Here is an 11,333-nt window from a genome sequence, read left to right as displayed (position 1 = left end):
TTGGCAAGTATCACATTGCTGCTTTCCCCAGATACTAGGGAAATAGATGTAAAACATATTTAAAAGTTTGTGAGCTTCATACAGTTCTGATACTAAAAGCTAAATCTACATCTGTTACACTAATCTGAACTATTTTTAATGTTGTACTTTATTGTAAAGGTAGTCCTCAACTTACAACCATCTATTTAGCAACCATTCAAAATTATACTAGTATTGAAAAAGAGTGACTTATAACCAATACTCACATTTAAGACCATCACAACATCCCCCATGGTCACATGATAAAAATTCAGGCACTTGGCAAACAGCATGTATTTACGATGGTTACAGCATTGTGAGAATATGTGTTCAATATTTGTGACCTTCCCAACTGGCTTCCAATAAGCAAAGTCACTGTGGGAAGTGTCAGAGAAAGAGGGAATCAAAGACTCTCTGGGCCTGGGAGAATCAGTCTGAAATCCTTACATAAGCTCACTGGGGCAAGGTCTGACCCACCCTTGAACGCCATTAATCTAATCTGATGATTGTGCAAGGGCAAAAGTATGAAGTCAAATAAATTTTGGAGTGTAGATGAAGGGACAAAGGCATGCATTATTTGATCCATTGGAAAGGTTATTCAGTCTCTGAACAATCCTGGGAAAATGCCAGACATGTGGACCCTCAGATTGGTCCATCAACTTTTTGCAGAAAGGCCACAGCCTTCCAAACTTCTAAGTCCCTGCTCTGTATTAGAGCAGGCAAAGGAATCTATAAGTGAACAGGTTAACCAGATAGAGGGGACCTATTTGAGGGAAGACATGGTAATTAATGAGGCCCTTCACTTTCTGAGGGAAAGGAACCTGCTGATTATTTAGGTGTTTTACAGACAGCAGCACCTGTTCCAACAGAGGCAGAGGATTCCATTAAAGTGGTTTACTTCCATTTCTCCCACGTTCTATGAGAATTCAGTCCATGAAGACATCATGGAAGAAGGGAAGAATTGTTTTGATGAGAAGGTGATGTCTGACAGACTGGCCAAATCTGGGAGAGGAGTCAAGCAGGGCATTAATCTTGAATCCTTTACATGGGCACAAGAGGGTAAGGTCTCACCCCTGCCCCCTTGAATGCCATTGAACTTTATCTAGTCTGGTGCAGATGTAGACTATCAATCTGGGACCATTCCTGTGTAATAGACATGACCAATAACATAGCTAACTGTATTCTTCACATGTGAACCTAGCTGTTCACACCTAAAACGAAGCCAAATTCATTTAACAAATGAATGATTCACTTAACAACTATAGTAATTTGCTTAACAAGCATAGCAAAAGGATATTAAAACTGACCAAGACTCACTTGCCTAGCAATGGAAATTCTGAACCCAGTTGTGGTCATAAGTAGAGGAAAACCTGTATACTGCACCTACAGTAGTTATAGGTGCAGGAAAAATAAAACTCCTCTTTTTATTAATGTTGGGTCACAATAATATATTATGAAGAAAATAAAATTAAAAAATGAGATCTGTTCACTTCAGTTCTAAGAATCTAGAAAACATCTAGGATAGAAATATTCAATGAGTGAATGATACATAATTTTAAAATATAATGTTGTATTTTTACATTATCTTCTAAAATTCTATATTTACAGAGAAACAACTTTTAATCTTTCCAAATTCATGCCCTGAAACCAGTGGTGGGTTTCAAATTTTTGTATTACTGGTTCTGTGGGCCTGTCTTGTTGGGCATAGTGTGGTTTGATGTGCATGGCAGGGGAAGGATACTGTAAAATCTCCATTCCCACCCCACTCCAGGGGAAGGATACTGCAAAATCCCATTCCTTCCCCACCTCACTAACCTGCTTTCCAGCTCCGCTCTCCTGTACAGGGCAACAAAAGAAGACCCAGCCAATCAGCTGGGACTCGAGTGGCAAAGAATAGATGGGGGCAGGGCCAGTCAGAGGTGGTATTTGCCAGTTCTCCAAACTACTCAAAATTTCTACTAACCTGCTGAATACCACCTCTGCCTGAAACTACATTTTAGGTTCCATCTTATGCACAGAGTCCATACTTTGCTAGGTTGCTATTATTCCTGATAACATGGATATGGAAGACCCAAATTGTTGGGGGCAAATCAGACTTTGTAATCCACTTAGAGAGGGCTGTAAAGCATTCTGAAGAAGTATATAAGTGCTATTGCTATTGCTATTCCTGCATTTCCTTACTGATTTAGCTGGTACATTTCTTAAAAGAATAGTAATTTATCACACAGAGGTTTTATTGGCTCACAGCCTCCAGAACAGATAACTACTTGGCGTGTATTTGGCAGAGGAAGGGAACATTCTATTTGGCTGGCTACATTATAAATAAAGTAATTAAAATAAGAAATGTCATCCATTTCCACACCTACAATTTTATATAATAGGTCATAAAAGTTTCCCTATTTCCAAAAAATATGGAAAATGCACCCAATTCTTAAACATTTTCTTAAATTATACTTGTGGGGAAAAAATTAAGAAATCTTGGGCATACCTAGTTGTTGTGACTCCGAGACTTGAACCTGATCAATCAGCAGATGCGGGTTCGAGCGAGAAAGGTGATCTGGCACTGAGATTCGAGCCTGCATTATTAAGTGACTTAGAGGGGAGTCAAGTAGAGGGAGAGGAGTTGGATTTGAGAGATGAACCTGATTTACTGGAGGATTCAGAGTCCACTGAATCTACTTCCCTAATTACACCTCAGGTGTTAACTGTTAATCAGGAAAGTGTATCAGAGGTTTCAAGCTGTGATGAAACTGCTGGATGCTGGATGGATGCCAGAACTAGGAGAAGATTGAGACGTCAATCTCAATTAGAAAAGAGACTTCCAGAAAAGGATTAATTAATGAGACTGACACGCCCTTTCTTAGAGGATATAAGGGAGCACACAGCTTTGAAATCTTTGCTGGAAACAAAGTGAATCTTGCCTTGGAAAGACTTGCATCTGATTACTGCATTGTGAGTTACGAACTTTACAGTATTGCCGGACAGATTCTAGGAGGATTGCCAAAGGACTATGATAACAGAGCAATTGAATCTTCTGCCTCTGGTTTTGTTTACGTAAAGTATTTGAACTATATAACTTGAAGTTTCATCTGTGGATACAGGTAGGACAGAATACCTAGTCATCTAAAAATGTGGGGAGATTACTTATTAATTCTACCATATCACTAATTGGGCTACATAAAGTATCCTACAGTTTCACAGATTTAATATGTATTTTCATATCTAGTTTAAACAGATGTGAGGTAATGGCACTCATATGGAAGACCATATTCATTTTATGTTCCAGATAAAATTTAAACTCATTTACTTTAAGTTTATGTTCAGCTTTTTTGAAAATCCAAATTCTGCTTTAACAATTTCTCCTTGGAACAAAAACATGTCATGGTCTGAAAGTAAAAGATTGCCATGGACTAGCTAGCTGGACAGTTCAGACTTATTCCAGTTTGTAATTATTACTTGGTTTTGTGTAATCACAAAGAATTAAGTTTCAAGAGAACATCACAATATACATTTGATAGGAAGAGCAATCAAACTTTGGGAGAGGATCAGAGGTGATATTCAGCAGGTTCTGACCAGTTCTGGAGAACCGATAGCGGAAATTTTGAGTAGTTCAGAGAACCGGGAAATACCACCTCTGACTGGAGATTTTACAGTATCCTTCCCCTGCCATGCCCACCAAGCCATGCCCACAGAACTGATAGTAAAAAAATTTGAATCCCACCACTGGAGAGGATTCTCCACTATTGGACGTTCCAAGCAAAAGACCAACTGCTATATTTTGTATGAACACAATAAATCTCACATTGAACTCATTTGAAACAATATAAACAGGAAGCTATTTGAAGGAGAGTAACTGAAGCTAGGCTATCTCCATTCAAATAGATTTATTATCTGTCCATTACCACATTTAAATCTTGGAACTGATCAGGAGATCACTAATCATCCTAAAAATAAAATATTACATGAAGACAGGCAAGGATTCCACATATTTTTTAATCATTTCCTCAGGAATTCATAATCCTATGTTTAGGAGAATTATCCACCTGCCCTAAGTATTGATTAGTGCTTTATGTACATGGATAATATAGAGGCATCATTAAGAGTAAAAAAAAAAAAGCCTTTTAAACGAACGCTCTGGCTCAGCCTCGTATCTCCGCCGCTCCACAACAGTATGTGCTAGCATATTATGCTAGCTTTTGTTTCTATTGCTACTATTGTGTTTATAGTTTTGCTACTTGTGTGCTAAAATCTTCCCAGCAATCCTGTCATACCTACCTGAAAAAGGCATCTTTTTTTCAAAATTCTGAAGGTTGTTAAAAGTTTCATTTAAAACTCTATTGGTGATATTTTGAGCTTACTTTATAGTTGAATATTGTTAAAGCAACAAGTTTCTATTTAAAAAAGTAATAAAAAAATCTGTCACAAAGCATTCCTAGGATATGACAAAATATAAAAATGACTACAACTCTTTCCCAAGGGCTCCACATTTTCTTATAAAGAAGCCAAGAGTAATTATTTAATAATGAATTCTTTATAATCAATCCATCACCAATTTCATTATGAACCCAGAATTATCAGGTCAGGTCAGTCATTTCTTCCAAACTTATTTATAAATAACACACTGAGTAGTTGCTGGCAAGGTTGATGGAAAATTCATGAGCTTCTAAAAATTTGAGCTCCAAAAATGCAGTAAATCTTAGAACTCAGATTGTAACAATGCTATTTTATTTTTAACAAAATGAATCACCTTTACTTCTTTGCTTCATTGAAATGATTGATTTCTACAATTTTATTTGTAGTTTATTGCCTGGTTATCAGAGGGTTAACACAATTCCTTAATGATATAGAAAACTCTTGAAACTGAGAACATTGTTGTCCCATTTCTAATCTACCCAGCAAATGTTTGTATTCCTGATATGAGTAGCATTTTTACCAGCTGTCAAATTCAGAAGAGTAATACAGTATAACCTCTGGTGATGACCGTAATCAGTTCTGAGAATTTGGTCGTCATCCAATTTGCTCACCACCGGAAGTGCATGTGCATAAAAAAAAAGACTCAGTGCAGAAGAGAAAATTGCTGCCCTTTGGTCACCACCAGAGTACCCATTTGCGACCAGAGGTAAGAACTTTTGTTTGTTACCCAGAGGTTCCACTGTATTTGGCAAATAACAGGTACCCTGCCCTCTCCTTGACTCATCCATACCTTATTGGTTTGTTTTCATAGATCAGGAAAATAAAAGGCCCAAGGAAGCAGAAGAATCATCTTTGTTCCATCAAAATAATAGTTGAAAATATGGCAATTTCCATAATCTCTTGATGTCAGCAAAGAAAAGAGATATGTGAAGTGGATTTATATTGCCACCTATTCACACATAGCGACTCAATGCGACTTACAGAATATAAAACCCCATATAAAAACAATGAAACTAATAAAAGAAGTCACAAATTAATATACTAAAATCACTCCCACCTTGGTGACAGCACCTCAAATGAGCCATTTAATGGGCTTCATCCTGCTCTGGGTTCCACTGGCCTGCTATGAGAACCAGCACCTTCTGGAAGAGTGCTAGAGTGGGAGCCATTCTAATCTCCGGGGGAATGATGTTCCAGAGAAAGTAGGCCATCACGAAGAAGGCTCTTCTTCTGAGTCCCACTAGGTATATCTCCACCTCGTCATCCTAGTGGATGGCACCTGCCTCTCTGTTCTGATGGATTGGGTATATGTGACCGGCAAGAGATGGTCCCTCAGATAACCTGGTCCCAAGTAATGAAGGGCTTTAAAGGTGACAACCGGCACCTTGAATTGCACCCAGAAGCAAATTGGCAACCAATGCAGCTCCTGCAGGAGAGGTGATAGACTGGGGTCTGGACAAAACCATGCAGGCCACTGCATTTTGCACTAACTAGAGCTTCCAGATGGTCTTCAAGGGCAGACCCATGTAGAATGTGTTGCAATAGTCAAGACAGGAAGTGATTAGGGCATGTAAGTAGGGACTGTTGGTCCAGGAAAGGGCATAACTGGAGCACAACCCAGAGTTGCAAAAAGGCCCTCCCAGCCACTAAAGTCCTCTGAGTCAAGGAGAACCCCCAGATTATGCACAGGGTCTATTTGAGATAGTGCCGCCCCATCCAAGACCAGACGTGACAATTCTTCCTGAGCCAACAAACCCCAAACCCAGAGCCACTTGGTCTTGCCAGGGTTTAGTTTCAACTCATTTAACATCAGAGTTCCTCCTGCCTCCCCACCCCCTCCCCCATGGCAAAGGTCCGGTAGACAGGTTGCAGAAGTGTTCTTGTACTTGGGCTTCTTTTGCATTACGGTTGTGCTATAATAAACTTAGCTTCAAACATTCAAAAACATTACAGAAGCACATAGTGTGGCACCAATTCTGAATAGTATAAATGTCACAAATGGAAGGGTAGCTTCTTACGATAGATTCAGGCCCTGCCAAGATGACATTCCACACCATCCAATCAGAGCTGAAGAAGCTTCTTGGATGGAAACATCTTCAGAGAAACAATGTCGGACTTTTGGGGCAACTATATCCTGGATGACTGAGAATCTCCATAGACATCTGTCAAGATGAAAAAAAATCAATTAAATTCCATTTTAATGATAAAGTTCATTATGATATTGGACAGTCATACAGTCTTAATCTAACTTGCCTCGTCATGGGAATAAAATGAGAGTGAAAATGGGACCCCTTCCCTGACAAACTCTCAAGACACATTAAAGTCCTGAGTTTCATGGAGAAAAGGCTGATTAAAGCAGAATTACAAGAAAAATGTCTCTGGAGGGGACAACAAGGACATTTAATTAAATGCTTTTTCAAATCTTGTATTTAAATGCTGTGACTCTAGGATTTTGATACTCAATCAATTCATAAGATATTATATTAAAGTAAGATAACTGGAATGCCATTCATTTGAAGTCCTTAGTACAAATTAAATACATGCTATCTATTCCCACATAAAGGTGTTGAAATAGATATTGGTCAGGCAAATAGCTAAAAAAGAAAAAAAATCCATACCAAGAAAATTTTCAAGAACAATTGTTTCTGCAGACTACAAATGTTTTTGCCAATGTTTCCAAGGATGGCCTAGCAAATTTAACCGTTTTTTTTGGCGGGGGGACGGGGGGGTCATAGAGATTATAAGTATTCCTTGCTTAGTGACTGCCTTGTTTAGCGATTGCCTCATTTGGAGGTTGCAGTTACAATGGTAATGAAAAATAACTTTCTTCACAAGTCTGTACAGCAAAGGAAAGCTGAAGTAAGATCATAAGCACAGTCCCGGTTTCACCTAGCAGCAGCTTAGTTTAATGTGTTCCCAGTCCCAATTTTGATTGCTAAATGATAATTATCTATATTCATGTCCCAAAAGTGCTTTTTCAGAAGGCAACTGGACTTTCTTCTTTTTCTTTTGAAGACATTTTTCTTGTCATCCAAGAAGCTTCTTCAGCTCTGACAGGATAGTACGGAATGGAAGGATTTAGATTCCTTGCAGACAGCCGGTAATTTGCATCCTTATCCTCTACAATTTTTTCTCTGGAAATCCATTCCTACTCCCACACCATTCAGAGGGCGTTCATCTGAAATTGTACAGTTAAAAGTCTGCAAGATATTCTCAATCATCCAGATCATGCTTTTTCATGGACTTTCTTGGTTTTTTCCTTTGAATCCTGAAAAATGACCTGGATGACTGAGAATTTCTACAGACTATCTGTATTCATCTATAAAAATACATCATGATTGTTTTGGAAATGCCAACAATTCTATTTATGCCTATTATTGTTACAAATATGTATTAAATTGTTCATTTTGAAAGAAGTAATTTTCAGCAACTTTCATAGGAGTAAATTTGCATATTTTCAGAGACTTTGGGATTTATCGTTATGAGAGCAAATAGTTAATTTTTTGTTAGAGAAAGTGTAGTTTTATTTTATTTTACTGCTTTTGTATAAAAAATAAAAAGGGGAGGATAAGAAAAAAATATTAAGTTACATATAATACATATTAATTTATTTAAACTAATTTTTAAATGCATGAGATAAGCATGGCCGTGCAGAATAATACCAATCAGTTTTGTTTTGTTCTGTTCTTTCATCATATTGCTGAATCATATTGAGAGAGAACCAGAAAGTGAACATACAAGATTGAAAATCTGATGTTGTATGTTTTTGCAATCCTGAAGCACAATTGTTTTTGCTGTTTCTCATGATCGGTGCATTATGTAATTTATCAAACATAACCGTTTACATAATGATTAGCATATCAACACACATTTTATACTTTCTGCTATGAAGATGTATAAATACCTGCATAGGAAAAGATGACAGCTAGAATCAAAAGTATACATTGAAACAGTGACAAATATAAATATGCAGAAAATACAACTTTGTCATTTTTAAACATTTCATTAGAATGGCCTTAGAATAGTTGCCACAAGGGCAATTCAAGATGGAAGAGAATTTTCCATGCATAAAGCAGGACGTTGTTCAACCTGATGACACCTAACTCACCAGATAAATTTATTTTGTATCTATTTTATATATTACACATATATACACATATGTACATACCACATATCAACGTTGTTTTGATTCAAAGCTTTAGGAAACAGCTTTGCACAGGAAAAATTTTGGGGGGGGTTGTGACAAATGATTATAGTAGTAGTGAATGAACCTCTCTAGCTATGATTTGCATTAGTTAATTGAAGATAGAACCGTATTAGTTAATTGAAGATAGAACCGTACACAATTCATTGTTAGCTTTCCACATCAACTTCCTCAGGGGTGGGATTCTTAACTGGTTCTGTGGGCATGGCCTAATTTGTGGGTGTGGCTTGGTGGTCATGTGACTGGGTGGGTGTGGCCAACTCAATGTTACTCACATGGAGGGGTGCCTCGCCTGGCTTCTCGTCACTCCCCCCTCCCAGCCAGTCATCACTTTCTCTTTCATGTTGTGGTGAGAGAGGAAGCTTTTTCAAAGTCATCTTCCCCTTGATATTAGCCAATAAAATCAGATTTTGCTATCAGAAGACCTGATGGACATTTCCAAATATTGTTTATCACCATTTTCTTGGAAAGACTGAGTGGAGAGTTTTATAAAGAATAACAGAGTTGGAAGAGAACCTTGGTGGTTTTCTAGTTCAACCCCTGCTGAAGCATGAGACCCTATACGATTATGGACAAATTTCTTCTTAAAAACTTCCAGTGATGGTCTATACATTTTTTCTTGCCTGTGTAAAATCTTACTTTACTCTCCATTAAATATTTAAATTGTTCTACAGTGGTATTCAGTTTACTACAATGATTTTTGCAAAATGCATAAAAGCTTGAAGAATACATTTCTGCTTATACTGATAAAAATTATTCTTTTTGTACACTAAAGCATACAGTCAAGCAAATATTTCCAATCCTACAATTAAAAACACCATTCTTTCTCTTCTCCTTTAATTAAATCTTTCTGCTTTGCATATTTTTTTTCTTTGGCCTTATTGCAATATTCCAAAACTTTCACAGATCGTTTACAAAGAACCATTTCTAATTTAACTGAAATATAAAACAATCTTTCTGGTCTGGAATTCCTTGACTCACACTCACACCTCTCAGCTCGTCAACACTTCTTAATGTTTTCCCTTCCTTTTTGTTATGTACAGAAATGTGCTTCTCTTTTACAGCTCTTTTCAAATTAACCCTCCCCTGATGCCTACACCTGCATTTAATTCAAGTAAACCCAAAAGACAATAATTCTTTCCTAAATTGTCAAAATGGAAAGTGCTCCAAAGGATTACACAGGAAGGTGATATTAGCAATTCATAAACATAATTATCTTCCTCTCAGAAAAGATGGGGACTTAACCAACTATTTCAGCAATGCATGATTAATTGCATAGCACCAAAAGGCAGATGAGTTGCTCATTGAGACTAACAGTGATACAAGCAAAAATCAGTCTTGTTAGGAAAGGCTGTCTAATAAAAACATACCTAGGTCTTCTCTTATTATAAAATCATCCTGGACAGCTGTGGAACTTCTTCCCCTCCCTCTTTTGGGAAGAGTTACAAACAACTTCCAGCCAGTTTTGCCCTGCAGCCTTGGCCATCCCTGCTGGCAACTCTTGCCTGGGCAGCAGTTTGGCTTTACCTTGTCCAACCTTCCTCCTCCCACAGCTGGTGGTGGGGAAGGGGAAGGCCAGCCCCCTCAGCTCCAGCAATGCCCTGTTTGCCAAGTCCTGATCTGGGGCTCTCCATACCTGGGATGTGTGTGGCAGGGTGGCGATGGCATGCTCCAGTTGTTTTCATCAGCGAGAGGGCTGCAGAGCCTCTCTCACCAATGGGAAGGCTTTTGCCAAGAAGGCAAGTGGTGGTGGCGCATCCCGGAACTTCCCGGCAGTGGGGAGTTTTCTTGGGCAGCTTCAGTAGAGCAGCTGCGGCAGCAAAAGGCAAAAGGTGAGCAAAGAGGAAGGCAGTGGCAGTGCGTCCTGGAACTGTGCCGGTGGGGGGGAATTTCCTTGGGTAGCTTCGGTGGCAGCAGAACACACCAGGGAGACAATGGTGGGGTGTTCCCCTGGGGGGGGGTCATTCCCCCAACTGGATCCAGCCACAGCAGCATCGGGGTGGGTGGGGAAGAAGAACATTCCCTTCTCCCCCAGCCAGTGCCCCACCATGGCCCTGCAGTGGCTTCTTCCTGGCCAGGGGGAGAAGGGAAAGTCCTCCTCCTCCCCCTGGCCAGTAAGAAGCCATCGGTGCTGGCTGGGGGAGAAAGGAACATTCTCCTCTTCCCCCAGCAAGCATGGACACAGCCCCATGGCTTCTTCCCTGGCCAGGGGGATGAGGAGAATGTTTCCTCCTCCCCTAGCCAGCACGGACATGTCCATGCAGTGGGGTGGGGGGGGCAGCTAGATAGCTAGGTCGCAGTGAAGCAAGCCAGGTAAACTCAGGGTGGGGAGACACCACAGCAGCCTAGGCCAGCCCAGGAATCAACTCAATCGGGGCTTGCTTGTAGGCTCACTCACCCAGGGAGATCAGTGCTGCAGTGGAAGGCAGGCAGCAATGGCGGGCAAGATGAGGAATGACTGGGCGTGGTGAATGGGCAGGCAGGGAGGGGCAGGACTGGTTCTCCAAACTGTGTAGGCTCTTAACAACCAGTTCTACAGAACCGGTCTGAACGGGTAGAAGCCCACCCTTGAACTTCCTTCTCCTGCATCAAATGTAGAAAAAACAATCCTCACTTTTTCAAGTTCACTGCTCACTTCATATTCATTTCAAGAAAACAGATACAAAAAAGCTTGACTATGATCCATTTCCCAAGATTC

At 39.6% G+C, this 11,333-nt stretch overlaps 1 long non-coding RNA gene across 1 annotated transcript; it reads right to left on the bottom strand.

Moving 5' to 3' along the window:
• Nucleotides 1-6,553: 6,553 nt before the first annotated feature.
• Nucleotides 6,554-11,097, bottom strand: LOC148125605 (uncharacterized). Its single transcript, XR_015744006.1, has 3 exons — nt 11,034-11,097; nt 10,272-10,445; nt 6,554-6,593 (listed from the first exon to the last, which is right to left on the bottom strand). It is a non-coding gene; the product is annotated as an uncharacterized LOC148125605 (long non-coding RNA).
• Between the last annotated feature and the right edge of the window lie 236 nt (nt 11,098-11,333).

This window comes from Pseudonaja textilis, chromosome 5, assembly GCF_049901715.1.
Source record: "Pseudonaja textilis isolate UNSWEBS1 chromosome 5, rPseTex1.2, whole genome shotgun sequence".
In the NCBI taxonomy this organism is placed as follows: Eukaryota; Metazoa; Chordata; class Lepidosauria; order Squamata; family Elapidae; genus Pseudonaja; species Pseudonaja textilis.
Note: the sequence above shows the minus strand (reverse complement) of the source record. Positions and strands in the feature narration are given on the sequence as shown.